A 13,636-nucleotide genomic window follows, 5' to 3' on the forward strand; every position below is an offset into this window, starting at 1 on the left:
AGAAAAGTAGAATCTCAACAATTCTGATCTGTTGCATGATGGAAGCCTGACTGGATAATCTAATGTGATTCCTCACATTGTCTAGGTACAAACTCTTCCACCAACCCCAAATGGGAGGATTGTGTGTGTGTGTGGGGGGGGGGGGGGTTGCATTACTTTTCTGTGAATATTTTCCTCTATTTAGGTACCTGGTACAGACACAAGCTGGCTCTGATTGTATATACACTTTGTTGGCTACCAGAGATAGATTATGGATCCTGTTCATGTACCACCTTGGATATCTTACCAGTGGGATCTCTGGTTGAACTGACAGTCTTAGTGTGTCAAGAACCCTGATGATGATTTTCTCCAGGAATTTAAACATACATTTTGTTGTGTGTGCAAATAAACAGAATTGCAGAGCAGGAACCACAATTCAAACTAAGGGGACTCTTAACCTTATTGGTCAGTTCTCAGGATCCATCCTACCATTGGGTCCATTCAAACACAGCAATCAATTTATACCTGGGAAACTTGTACGTGTCCATCATGGGCTTTGGCAGAAATCCCCAACTGTATATAAGTTCGGGTGGAGGGCCATTGAGTCCAGTTCTGTAGTGTGATCTTAATAAAGAGCTGGTGTTTCACTCTTTGACTAGCTTCATGCTTTATTGAACTCACTATTCAATCAATGCCAAGACTGCCTTGTCAGATCAGATACAGTACTTCATGTCTGCCATGACAACCATGAATCTGTTTTGGGATGCAAAGGGCCCAACAGAAGAAAAAGGACATACACTAGACCTTCCTTTCTGCTGGTGATCTGATTAGGGGCTTGATCTGTTTAGGGGGGTGGAGGCTGAGCCCTGGTCATGGTCAGATCTCTATCTTCTGAAAGCATACTTCAGGTTACTGCCTCCACACTGCCAGTGTACTGATTGGCTGGTCCACTCTCAGAGATTAATGGAGCTTTCTGATTTCCAGGTGGCACTGGGGGACTTTGAGAGACTCCCCAGTGACTCTGTGGAGGTTCTTGTAGCTGCATGGAAAGATGGCCTGAATGGGACTGCAAACAGAGTTGCTGCAAAATGTCCTCTTCCACAGACTGTGAGGCACCTAGCTCCTTGGTTTACCAGCAAGCTGAACAACATGAAGTGGATAGGAAGATGACTTGAGTGATATTGGTGGAAGCTATGGAAGAATCAGACAGAGTACATCATAAAGCCAATTTGCAGGTGGCAGTGATGGCAACAAAGAAGACTCTTCTCTTTGCATCAGCAGAATCCTGTACAGCTCAATTGTTCAAAGTACTGCATAACTTGATAAAACCTAAGTCTGACCATGCAGGTGATGAAAATTTGGGCCATAGTAAGGTGACCAGATTGTCCCACTTTTGGAGAGACATCTGGGGGCACCTGGCAAATTGTACTTATGTTGAAATTAAAAATATATATATTACAATACTATTTTTGTGTTCTATGCATTCTATGAAACTTTTTGTTGCTCCATAGAGACCAAATTTTTAATCAAGAACCCCCCTGGTCAATGGTGTCCTGCTTTACCAATGTTAAAATCTGGTCACCCTAGGCCATAGTCATGATTTTTCCCCTCAAGGTTCTTTTTTGAGAAAATCTTTCTCAACCATTCTGCTTGTCCTTTTATTATTGATAGTTCTAGCATTCTGGTTATAGATGCTGACAGGATCCTTGGAAGTCATCAGTGTTGCGTGTTCACTTTTCCTCCTGCTATTCTCAGACTGTAACCTGAGCAATCCATCTTTTAAAATCATAATGTAGTTTGACAGTATAACGTTGGGAGAAAATGGGCAATGAGGTTTCACGTAGCCTTCTCCATGCAATTAGCCATCCATGGAATTCTTTTCCTTTTATTGTTTTGGTGGGTAGGTTTTGACCCCCACACCTGTATTGTTTCTTCATTTACCCCCTTTCTACTCCACTTTTCTCCTATTCATACCAGTGTGTTTTCTTTTTTTTTTACGTTATGATATTACATTACTGTATATGCAAAAAAGGAGGTTCTGTCACTGATGAAGTATATGAGAACACATTTAGCAAGCTTCATAATTATTGAATAACACATGTCTGATAGATTTCAGGTGGGTAGCGGTGCTGGTATGAAACAGCAGAACAAAGTTTGAGTCCAGGGGAACTTTAAAGACCATAAAAGTTTTACTCAATATATGTGCCAACAGAGTTCTTCAGAATTATGTTAAGAACTAGTCTATCCAGTGTGATGATCATCAACCATTTTCTTAGTTGTTGGCTAAGGAGGAGGAGGGAAAAATTAAAATGGCAGCAACCATGATGTTCCCCATGAAACATCCAGAGCAATAAAAAAAAAATACTATGGCTGAGAACACTGGATGGATGGAACACTGGCTAGATGGAAAATTCTTGCTGCTGTAATCTCCCTAGATGAAAAGGAGAATGTGAGATAACCTACTCATACTCTGGATGGCTTCTCACAAAGGATAAACTGTAGAAATAGAAGATTTTAGTTAGTTTTGGGGTTGAGCAAACAGGAGGGCTGGTATTACATCTACACACACCACTGAAGTGTAACCTACATGAACATTATGCCTAGCCATCCTCATTACAACTATTTAAGGAAATAATTAATTCTACAGAAAACAAAGATCTCCTCTATGGCAAAGATGAGACACTTTACAGTGAGTGAAATTGTTTTTTGGGATTGCAAAAATAAAAAGAGGTTTTGAGGATTTAATAATTTAAGATTGCAAAAAGCTGAACAAAGAAAAGATACAAGAAAGTTTTAAAACAGAAAAGGGGACAGTTTATTTTTATTTTTTACCACTGATGAAAGTTCTTCCAATTAAAATGGTTAGTTAAAGATTTTTGTGAGATTATTGTTTTCTTTATTGCTAAATAATATTTCTAATTGGGCAACTTTCTCTAACAAAAAATAGATAATGACTCAGATTGTGAGACTTAGTTGTTATGCTGATTTGACTGAAAGCTGTACAGTGCAAAAGAATTAAAGGCAGATTCCCTCCTCCCCCCCCCCTTTTTTTTTTTGCTTGTTAGCAGTCCCTTTGCTTCTGGATTTTTTTATAGACAATGGCAGCTACTTAAAAATATAAGCAAGGGAAGGAGGGGATTGCTAGATCAACTTCCTGAAAACAGTTAGAACTTAGTTACTTCAGAATTTGTTTGAACACAAAAGAACTTTTGAAAGAGGAATGGATGATTAGAACTTCTAAAGATGAAAGAGGAGATGGCAGAAGAAATTAAAAAGTTGCAAAACTCTATAAAACAAATACCTGAAGAAGTAAAGCAAATAAATGATAAAATGGAAATTTTCGAGAGTAAGACTGAAGTTATAGACAGAGAGTGGGAAAGAGAACGAGATAATTAGACTTTATTAGAACTCAGAGACAAAGAATGCAGTTTGATTTCTTAGATCTATTCCAGTTATCTCTGCTGAAGTTATTATTGAAAGGATTATTAAAGTCTTGGCATATTTTCTGGATTCTGGATTTTCTGGAAGAAGAGATTGATATTGACAATTCTAGATTTGATAGGACAAGAAAAGTCCCAAGGTAATTTTGTCAGGAAGAAGACAAGAGATCAACTCTTGCAGAAGTATTTTAATATAAGACTGATAATGAACTCTCTCTGTCTCCCTCTCCCTCACTCTCTCTCTGTGAATATAAATATAAATATAAATATAAATATAAATATAAATATAAATATAAATATAAATATAAATATAAATATAAATATAAATATAAATATAAATATAAATATAAATATAAATATAAATATAAATATAAATATAAATATAAATATAAATATAAATATAAATATAAATATAAATATGGTAGATCACACGCTTCTTGCTCACTGTCTTGTTGATGCAGGGGATCCAAGGAACTGCTCTTCAATGGGTAACTTCTTTTATCCGTGGTTGAGAACAGAGGGTTGCTACTGTGGAGGGTAATTGCTCCCCTGCCTACTTCCTTGTGGAGTTCTGCAGGCATGATCCTCTCCCCAATGTTATTTAACATCTTCATGCACGCTCTTGCCAGCTTATCCCAAGCTTTCAGCTTGGGTGCCACCAATATATGGATGACAGCGAGCTTTGTCTTCTGATGGTGGGCTAGATGCTCCTCAAAGCTCTTTGGTCTAGTATTTGGAGGCAGTGATGGAATAGTTCATGAAAAGTTCAGCCTGAAACTTTTCAAAGACAGAGGCTGAAGAGGAAAGGACAAGACCATGAAATGCAAGTTCCCAGGCTGAATGGAGTGCAGCTTACCACTGAACAGATGGCCAGGAACCTGGCAGTGATCTTTGCTGTCTCCTTAACAAGGAGTTAAAAAATAACACAGCTGACATCTTTCAACATACGCTAAGCAAAGCTAATAGAGCCCATCTGGCTGCAGAACACCTAATCACAGTGATCCACATAACGGTCGCCTCCTTGATTATTGTAACTCACTCTACTCGGGCCTTCCCTTTACACTACTCTGGAAACTACAGCAGGTCCACAACATAGCTGCCCTGGTTATCACAGTTTGTTAAACCCTGGACATGGACCCCATGGTCAAATCATTGTAAAATTCGGGGGGGGGGAGAGTTAGGGAAGAGCTTCCCAGAGGTACCCTGAAGGTTTGGAGGCTGTAACTGCAGCCCCCCACCCCCAGGCCCCGGGAAAAGCAGGATTGTTGGAATTCCAATTAAAGTCAATGGTGTCATTGGGCACCGAAGCCAAATCAGTCCAGATTGGGCCCCTGGTGCACAAGCCTAATCCACAGAGCCTGCAAGACTTAGTTCTTCTGCTGGCTCTTTGGTTGAAGCCAGCCAGGGAATAAGCTAAAACAACAAAAGTGGTTCTCCCTTCCTTTCCCCCTCCCAATCACCACCACTTAATTGTAATAATGGCAAGCCAGAACATACCATCATCAGAGCTAAAAAGTGGCAATTGCCACAGTTTTAACATTTTCACACTATTTATTGTTTTAGTTATATTCTTACTGTTATATAGTCATTGATGATACTGATCATGGAAATTGAATATCTTGTTCACTGTCCCAAAATGGTGATCCCAAGAGGGAATGGTATATAAATCAAACAGACAAACAGACAAACAATAAATAAATAATTGTTCTGAAAGAAATCCCTATTAGAATGTCATATAAAATAAAAGAATACATCTTAACTGAAAGACTAAAACAGAAAAAAAGATTCCACTCTGATAGGACATATTCAAAAATTTCTTACTTTTAAACATTAGAGATTCAAACTGGTCTGTTCAAAAAGTGAGAGAATTTTTATAAAAATTTAAAAGAGATACAAATGGAGACTGCAAAAGAAGTTACATGAGACTCCCAACAGCTGTAACAGGAAATTCAAAAGGATCGTAATGAATTAGATGATAAAGGGATTGACTTTTCTAAACTGAGGATTTGATTATGAATTACAAATGTTTAACATGGACCATAATTGGAGAAAATGCTCCTAAAAAGAGAAAAAAATATGTCATTATTTTAAGAAAATAAAATAAGACATTATTTGCCTCCAAGAGACCCATATTTTTTTAAAAGTAAAATATTTGGCCTCTCAAACTTCAGGTGAAGAGAATATCAATAAGATGGACAAGTGCAGAGCCTCTTCAAATAAGGGACTTTCACTGATCGGCATGATGACATGTTTGCACAACGCTATTTCAAAGGACGTGCACAAAAAATGGAAGAGACTGAATCCAAATTCAAGAAAAAATTCACCAGAATATATGTCCTTTTGTCCCATCAAATTAATGCATCAGCTGGAGATTCAACTTGCTGGGAAATAGTAGCAACACTGAGGTGCAGAAAAAGTCAACAATATATTTCGCCAGTTGACCTATACTGGCTTCGGTATTTGGGGAGCCCTACTATCTGATGAACCCTTCCCCTAAAATGTACACATATGAACATCCTCTCTGCTAGAAAATGGAATTCAACACCCCACTTTACTCTGTTGTTTTCCTAAATGCCCATTCTGCAGGAAATAGAAGACTGGCCTAGAGGGAGAGCAAATGATATCTCTGGTTTTTGTTATATCAGAACTGCACACAACAATAATTAAATACTGTAATGGTTTTAAACAAATCATATCCAAAATAAGAACATAGTTTGTCTTACAGAAATATTGGGCAGTATGAATAGACTAAGACCAAATCGGAACAAATGTGAAGCATCCATTATGGCTAAAAAATTAAGAACTTTTTCATGAAGAAAACATCAAGTTGAACTCTGCAAGTTGAAGAAGAACAGACAAAGTTCAAAGCCATTTTGAAAAATATAAAGTCAAGAAATGTATATATTCAGACATCTGCACGACTCCTAGAGATCATGGCAATATGTCATTTCCTTCCTATGAAGATCCTCAGGTCAAGGTTTTTAGTAAACCAGCAAAAAAATTGTACTCCACATAAATTAGCAAAGCAATATGTTCTTAAATGTTTTTGCTTGTTCCTGTATTCCTTACAGTTGGTTAGATTTTATGGAAAATTTGTTTTCTTGTCAATAAGATCTAGCATTCCTAGTATTTTCTATAGCTACTATACTATACTATATGGTGCAGATGAACTGCTGAAGCTCAGTGGCTGAAATGTGGTAGCAATGTCTATATTTAATTTTATGTACTTCCTTAGTAACTTTCATTATTCTTTGTACTGAAGGTGAATTATTTAGATGAGAACAAAGACTTCTTCCTTCAAGTTTATTTGCATACATGTGATCAAGAGTTAGTGTTCTGAGCTTGTGAGGAAATTTCCTTGGAGATCCCTAATCACCCCCAGAAATATATTCTAATGAAAATCTATTCATCTCGGGGTCTAACATTAAAAATGTATCATTTTTTACCTTAGAAAGTAATAAAACCATACACTTTCCTAAATAAGATGGATTCCGTTTGGAAGCTGGAAAATCTGTCTAATAAAAAACAGATTATATTCAATTTATGATGTGATTATTCTGTATAATAACCTATTTGGTTTACTTATGGATCTTTCCTCATAAATACAACTCTTAAGTAAAGATGAACCATTGCTGAACCTCAACACATTAATTTAATTGCTTATGCTCTTTAATTCATCATTTGGGTGGCATTCTATCATTGTGACAATGCTGTTGAAGTCATTTTCACACTACTCAGCAAGACATCTGAAGAACACATCGCTCAGTATTTGGAGATAATAAATTCCATATTTTATTGTGCAGACATAAAAACAGGGAATCTACCACCTTGAGTTAGATGGCCCAGGCTAGACTGATCTCATCAGATCTTATTTATTTATTTATTTATAGTTGGTTCACAATAAAATATAAAATCACAGTAAATCACATAAAACCCCGTAAGTGACCATTATTACAATAAAAAGATGGCATTCTATTCTGTGACTCTCTCTGCTTGTTCAGAGAGAGGTCAGATGTTAGTTCCATAAGAGAGAGGGAGGAGAGGAATCCATGGCCAATGGAGTAGGGATCTTGGATGGAACCCGTGCTCTGCCCTGGCCTCAACCATACGCCTGGCGGAAGAGCTCTGTCTTACAGGTCCTGCGAAAAGATGATAGTTCTGACAGGACCCTTAGCTCTTCCGGGAGCTCATTTCACCAGGTTAGGGCCAGGACCGGAAAGGCCCTGGCCCTGGTTGAGGCCGGGCATATGTCCCGGGGACCCGGGACAGTCAGTAGATTCATACCCGCAGAGCAGAGAGCCCTGCGGGGGGCATAAGCAACCAAGCGGTCCCAAAGGTAAGTAGGACCCAAGCCATGTATGGACTTAAAGGTTAATACCAACACCTTAAACTTGACCTGGAAACAGACTAGTAACCAATGGAGATGACGGAGTACCAGCTGAATGTGGGCCCTCCAAGGTGTCCTAGAGAAGACCCTAGGCGCTGCATTTTGTACCAGCTGTAACTTCCGGATCAGAGTCAAGGGTAGGCCTGTGTAGAGTGAGTTACAGTAGTCTAGTCTGGAAGTGACCGTCGCATGGATCACAGTGGCTAGGTGTTCTGAGGACAGGTACGGTGCTAGTAGCCAGGCCTGGCGAAGATGGAAAAAAGCTGTCCAGGCTACTTTTGTGACCTGAGCCTCCATAGACAGGGAGGCGTCTAAAGTCACTCCCAACTTCCTGACCAAAGGTATAGATGTTAATTGTACACCATTCAGGCATGGGAGACGTGCTTCCTGATCCTGTCCCCTTTCTTTCCAGCTACAGAACCTCCGTCTTGGTGGGGCTGAATTTCAGGCAACTCTGCCTGAGCCATCCGGCCACTGCTTCCAAACAACTGGCAAATGTATCTGCAGGGAAGTCCAACCGGCCGTCCATTAGGAGATAGAGCTTAGAAACTATGCTGTTATCAGTCAAGATTCATATTTAGAAGGGAGAACACCAAAGATTTCTAAGACTGCTACTCAAATCGCAGTAACTTCAGTTAACCCCTGAACAGCCACCAGTGGTCGCCAACCTTTTTATCACCGGGGACCTGTCAACACTTGACAATTTTACTGAGGCCCGGGAGGGTAGTCTTTTCCCAAGGGACCTCGCCGCCACCACCTGAGCTCCTGCTCCGCTTGCTTTCTCACCAGAGCCCCTGACTTCCTGCCACCCACTGGGTGTACTGCCAGCAGCAGCTGCATAGTGCCACACCAAGGGGGACCCCCAGCCATGGCAGCCACCGGAGAGTACCAAAGGTGAGCTGGCAGCAGAGTGGCAGGCAGCCGTTGAGGCAGCAGCCAGGGAGGAGTACGAGGAGGTGCCGCGGCCTGGTACTGACTGATTCCCGGACTGGTCCCGGTCTCCGGACCGGGGGTTAGGGACAACTGCCCTACATGGTCACCATGAGTTGGCTGTGACTGGAAAACACTTTCTGATGTCTGGATCCTACTAGTAGAGTTGGGAGCTATCAGCATAAGAAGTGAAGAAGAGTTTCTTTTGTTCATTCAGATTTTAATATCTGAGATTATGGGAAGCAATTACAGACCAAAGAACATATAGAGTTCCTTCCCCAGTATGCTGAACCCCCATCAAACTGAGCACCCATCACTGGATGTCTAGCCAGAAAAAAATCATATCATCAATAAAAGTGCTGCCAGGTGTTAAGTTGGCTACATCTGTCTAGGACCAGCCAGAGCTAGTGTAAATCTTTCTGCAAACCTGTTAGAATTTTCAGGTTTGCAAGAAAATCCTGACCCTAAAAATGGTTGAAGATTTAAACACAGAGAATCATAGAATTATAGAGTTGGAAGGGACCTCCTGGTTCATCTAGTCCAACTCCCTGCACCACGCAGGACACTCACAGCCCTATTCAGCCTCTGTTTAACAATTTCCAAAGATGGAGAACCACCACCCACCAAGGAAGCCTGTTCCACTGAGAAGCCACTCTATCAGGAACTTCTTCTAAATTTTGAGATGGAATTAATTTCATCCCATTGGTTCTGGTCCGTCCCTCCGGGGAAAAAGAGAACAACTCTGCTCCATCCTCTATACAGCTGCCTTTTAAATACTTGAAGATGGTTATCAGATCCCTTCTCAGTCGCCTCCCCTCCAGGCTAAAAAAAACAAGCTCCCCCAACCTTTCCTCATATGTCTTGGTCTTGAAACCCCTCACCATCTTTGTTGTCCTCCTCTGGACACGCTCCAGTTTGTCTACATCCCTCTTCAACTGGGTTGCCCAAAATTGAACACAGTACTCCAAGTGAGGCTGAACCAGAGCAGAGTAAAGCAGTACCATCATCTCCTGTGATCTGGACACGATACTCCGTTTGATATAGCCCCAAATCCCATTTACCTTTTAACCCACTGAGCCACACTACTGACTCATGTTCAATGCATGGTCTACTAAAACTCCTACATCCTTTTCACAAATACTACTGCCAAGGCACATGCACAATAATTAAGTACCAAGATCTCATCAGACCACCTCATGAAATGGTTGTACTTAACTTGCGTGTATATGTATTTAAAGACACTTTTGGTGGTACCCTGGGGAAACTAAAATGGCAACTGAGATTTTACAAGATTATGGCACTTCTATAGTATCCTGTGAGGTTATTATAGGGGGGCAGGCCATGTAGGGGAGAGCCAGGAGAGAATGAAAGGGGAAAGTGACAACCCATAAGACCAGAGATGAAAACTGGGGATGAGCAAGAGGGAGAAATTGAATGAGAGCTGGAGCAAATGAGATAAGCTTGGCAAAAGTGGAGACCAATAAACATTGGGAACAGTGATTTGAGTGTGCAAAGGGGCAAATGGGAAGAGTGGAATCTTGCTCTGCTAGAAATCCTCCAAGGTCCCCTCCAAGTATATTGGTTTTGGAATAGAATGAAATTATTATGATGATGTTGATGATGTTAAAGTCCGACTTTTGGTGGTCCTATGGCACAACTGCCACCATGATTTCTGACCTTGCAATGCTTCTTTTAATTTTATAATAATCTTGTCAGTGTCCATTTTTGACTGTATCTAACCACCATGTTCTTTGTTGGCCTACTTTCCTTTTACTACTGTTGAATCGTAGCCTAATTGTTTTCTCCAATTAGTTGGATTGCAATTAGTTGGATTGCCAAAATAAGTGAACCAGAGTTTCATGATTTTGCCCACGAAAATCATCCTATTATTGCAAATATTAAAAATGAAATAGAGAGATGAAAAAGGCACTTCTTGCAGCCAGCTTGTTTTAGTGGTTAAGAGCAGCAGCTTCTAATCTGGCAAGCCGCGTTTGATTCCCTCCTCCTCCACATACAGCCAGCTTGATAACCTTGGTCTTGTCGTAATCCTGATAATGCTGTTCTCAAAGAGCAGTCCTGTCAGACTTCTCTCAGCCCCACCTATCACACAGGGTTGTGAGGAGAAGAAGGGAAGGCGATCGTAAGCTGCTTTAAGAGTCCTTTGGGTAGTGAAAAGTGGGGGTATAAAACCAACTCTACTACTTCTCTTAACTTTAAATGCAAATAGGGTTCCCAGCTCTGAGATGGGAAATACCTGGAGACTTTGGGGGTAGAGCCAGGGGTGGGCTGGATTGGGGCAGGGAGGGGACCTCAGTGGAGTATAATGCTATGATGTCCACTCTCTAAAGCAGCCATTTTCTCCAGGGGAACTAATCTCTTTAGTCTGGAGATGAGCTATAATTGAAAGGGATCCTCAGTTCCCACTTGAAGACTGGCATCACTTAATGCATGGAAAAGTTGATGATCATCGCACTGGATAGACTAGTTCTTAACATAATTCTGAAGAACTCTGTTGGCACATATATTGAGTAAAACTTTTATGGTCTTTAAAGTGCTACTGGACTCAAACTTTGTTCTGCTGTTTCATACCATGGAAAAGTAGAGACAAAAATAAAATAGAAGGAAGGGAAATGGTTGTTAATCACACACACACGCAGCAACAACAACAACACAGCATCCCCCAAACCTGAACTGATGTCTCTTAAAATGGTGTTTTGTTGTAATAAAAGAGATGAGACATAGATGAGAGGTGCAAGTGCAATCCAATAATCAGGTGATATGTTGGGAAAATGGATACAGATCAGGAACAGCGATAGTTTGACCTATGCAATTAAAATTCCAAGGAGAAGAATAAAGAGGGAGGTAACATGTAAGGCAAGACCATGAAACCACATGAAAATATGTACAAAGGTTTACAGCAGATATTCAAAGAGAAAGGATGGTACTGAAAAACAGTACAGTTGTGTTGACTCTAAAGTTATTCTGCTGGGTTATGTAAATGAACGTGTTGGCAACTGCAGCATGGAAAAAACGAAGAAACCCCCTCTGAGGGTAATAGTTTCATCATGGGTTCAGATAAAGTTATTGAGCTTTGGGCACTGTTTATAATGCTATAAAATAATAAGGTAAGAGAAAGTTTATTTCAATAGTTGGGGTATTAAAAGCTGTATGTGTCGTATTATATTTTGTGTCTTTAAGTCCTATCCTGAAATGTTTTTTTAAGCAGTACAAAAGACTAATATCACCTGAACAGCAACTGACAAATATCAAACATACGGCAACATTATAAATGGTCTGTAAAATAAGGAAGAACAAGAAATGTCATAATAATCAATACAGGAAATAGTAAGAGCATGAACTTAAATTTTGGTATCATCTGTACAAGGAAATTAGAAATTAGCTGAATATTTAAAGATATGAAAAGACTAGGAATAGAAAGAAAAGGGAAACTAATCAGAAAGTAATATTTCAACTGAAAAAAAAGAACAAACAGCAATATTACCAGGAACAACAGAAGGAGTAGATTCTGATTCAGAGTACCTTTATTAGTATAAAAACAGAAGGAGTAGTTTAAAAGAGCAACAAGGGGATAAAAAGTTACATTTGAGAAAATCTGCACTCATCCAATGAAAGATAGCAGACAAAACAGCAGAAACTATGGCAAGAGCTAAAGAAGAAAGATCAAGAACAGACTGAGGTACTGCAAATAAAAAGAAAGAAAGCCAGTTGGGAAAAAAGTGTTTGAGGAGGGGGACCTAGATAATATAAACAGCAGATGTGGAAAGTCTTTCTGCTCCATACTGGCATGCCCTATTTCTGTTTAAACTGGATATATAATCTCTTCTTTTGATGCGACTGGGTAAGATCAAAGTTTAAATACACAAATCTGCTGTCACTACATAGAGACAACATTAAATACTGAACCATTACTAGAACAGTAATGTTTACCAATGGATTAGATTTAGCTCTGAAAATCATATATCTACTTGATTCTGTGGAAAAACCAACATGGAAACATGCAATTTTATCCAATAAGATGAAATGGTATAATAGCTATTGCTAGGAAAGAACAATTTTACCTCATTTTAAGCCCTTCAACTTTGAAAGGTTACTAGGTTACCATCTCTGATTTTTGATGCCCCCACCCAATTAAGTAGAAAGCTCTCTGGCATGGATTATGATATACCAGTGATAATGCACACAATGAAATGCAGGAATTAAATCAGATGATAAAGTTATTATTCTGAATTAAAACTGAAAGTCCCAATGTTCCTAATATTTTTCTTAGAACATTTTTATATATAGGGGATTTCCGCACCATTAGACGTAGCATCATGCTAGTCGAATGTAGGTGTTAAATTCTGGCCCCTTCACATTACATCACCACATCCAGCGTCTGCCCAGCTTACAGCTAGCTACATCCTCCAGTTTAAAGCATGAGTTTGGGAATCGCACAAAGTGGATTCACCATCCTAAAAAGCTCTAGTGAACGGAGAGCAACTAGCAGGCAACCAGCAGAAGGAAGGTATGGAGGCTCAAATGCACTAGAGTCATCTGTATTGTCCCTGCCCTCACAACTATCTCCCTCTTCCAGGGATGGGAATTTCTTTTTTTAAATGATGACATGCTTGGAGCAAAGAATAGGCAGACATGCGTGTAGGCGATGCCAGAAATAAAAGATCTTGAATGGAGACAGATGCGGCAAGGGGACAGAAGCTGGTGGGGGGGGGGGGAGGTCAAGCGGTGAATAAAGACAAATAAAAAATTGTTTGTGACACAAAGCGTGGCTCTCGAAAGTGGCATTTTAAAGCACTATGCATTCCATGAATATGCATTGCAATGGATACGTTTGCATTTTTTTAAAAATTAGCGGGCATTGTGGGACCTTTAAACTGCTTCA

General features: G+C 39.8%; 1 protein-coding gene across 7 annotated transcripts in view; it reads right to left on the bottom strand.

The window, feature by feature from the left end:
• NKAIN2 (sodium/potassium transporting ATPase interacting 2) overlaps nucleotides 1–13,636 on the bottom strand; it is a 760,233-nt gene that overhangs the window by 558,509 nt on the left and 188,088 nt on the right. The gene's annotated exons all lie outside the window — the stretch shown is intronic.

The sequence above is a fragment of the Paroedura picta genome, chromosome 1 (genome assembly GCF_049243985.1).
Source record: "Paroedura picta isolate Pp20150507F chromosome 1, Ppicta_v3.0, whole genome shotgun sequence".
Lineage (NCBI taxonomy): Eukaryota > Metazoa > Chordata > Lepidosauria > Squamata > Gekkonidae > Paroedura > Paroedura picta.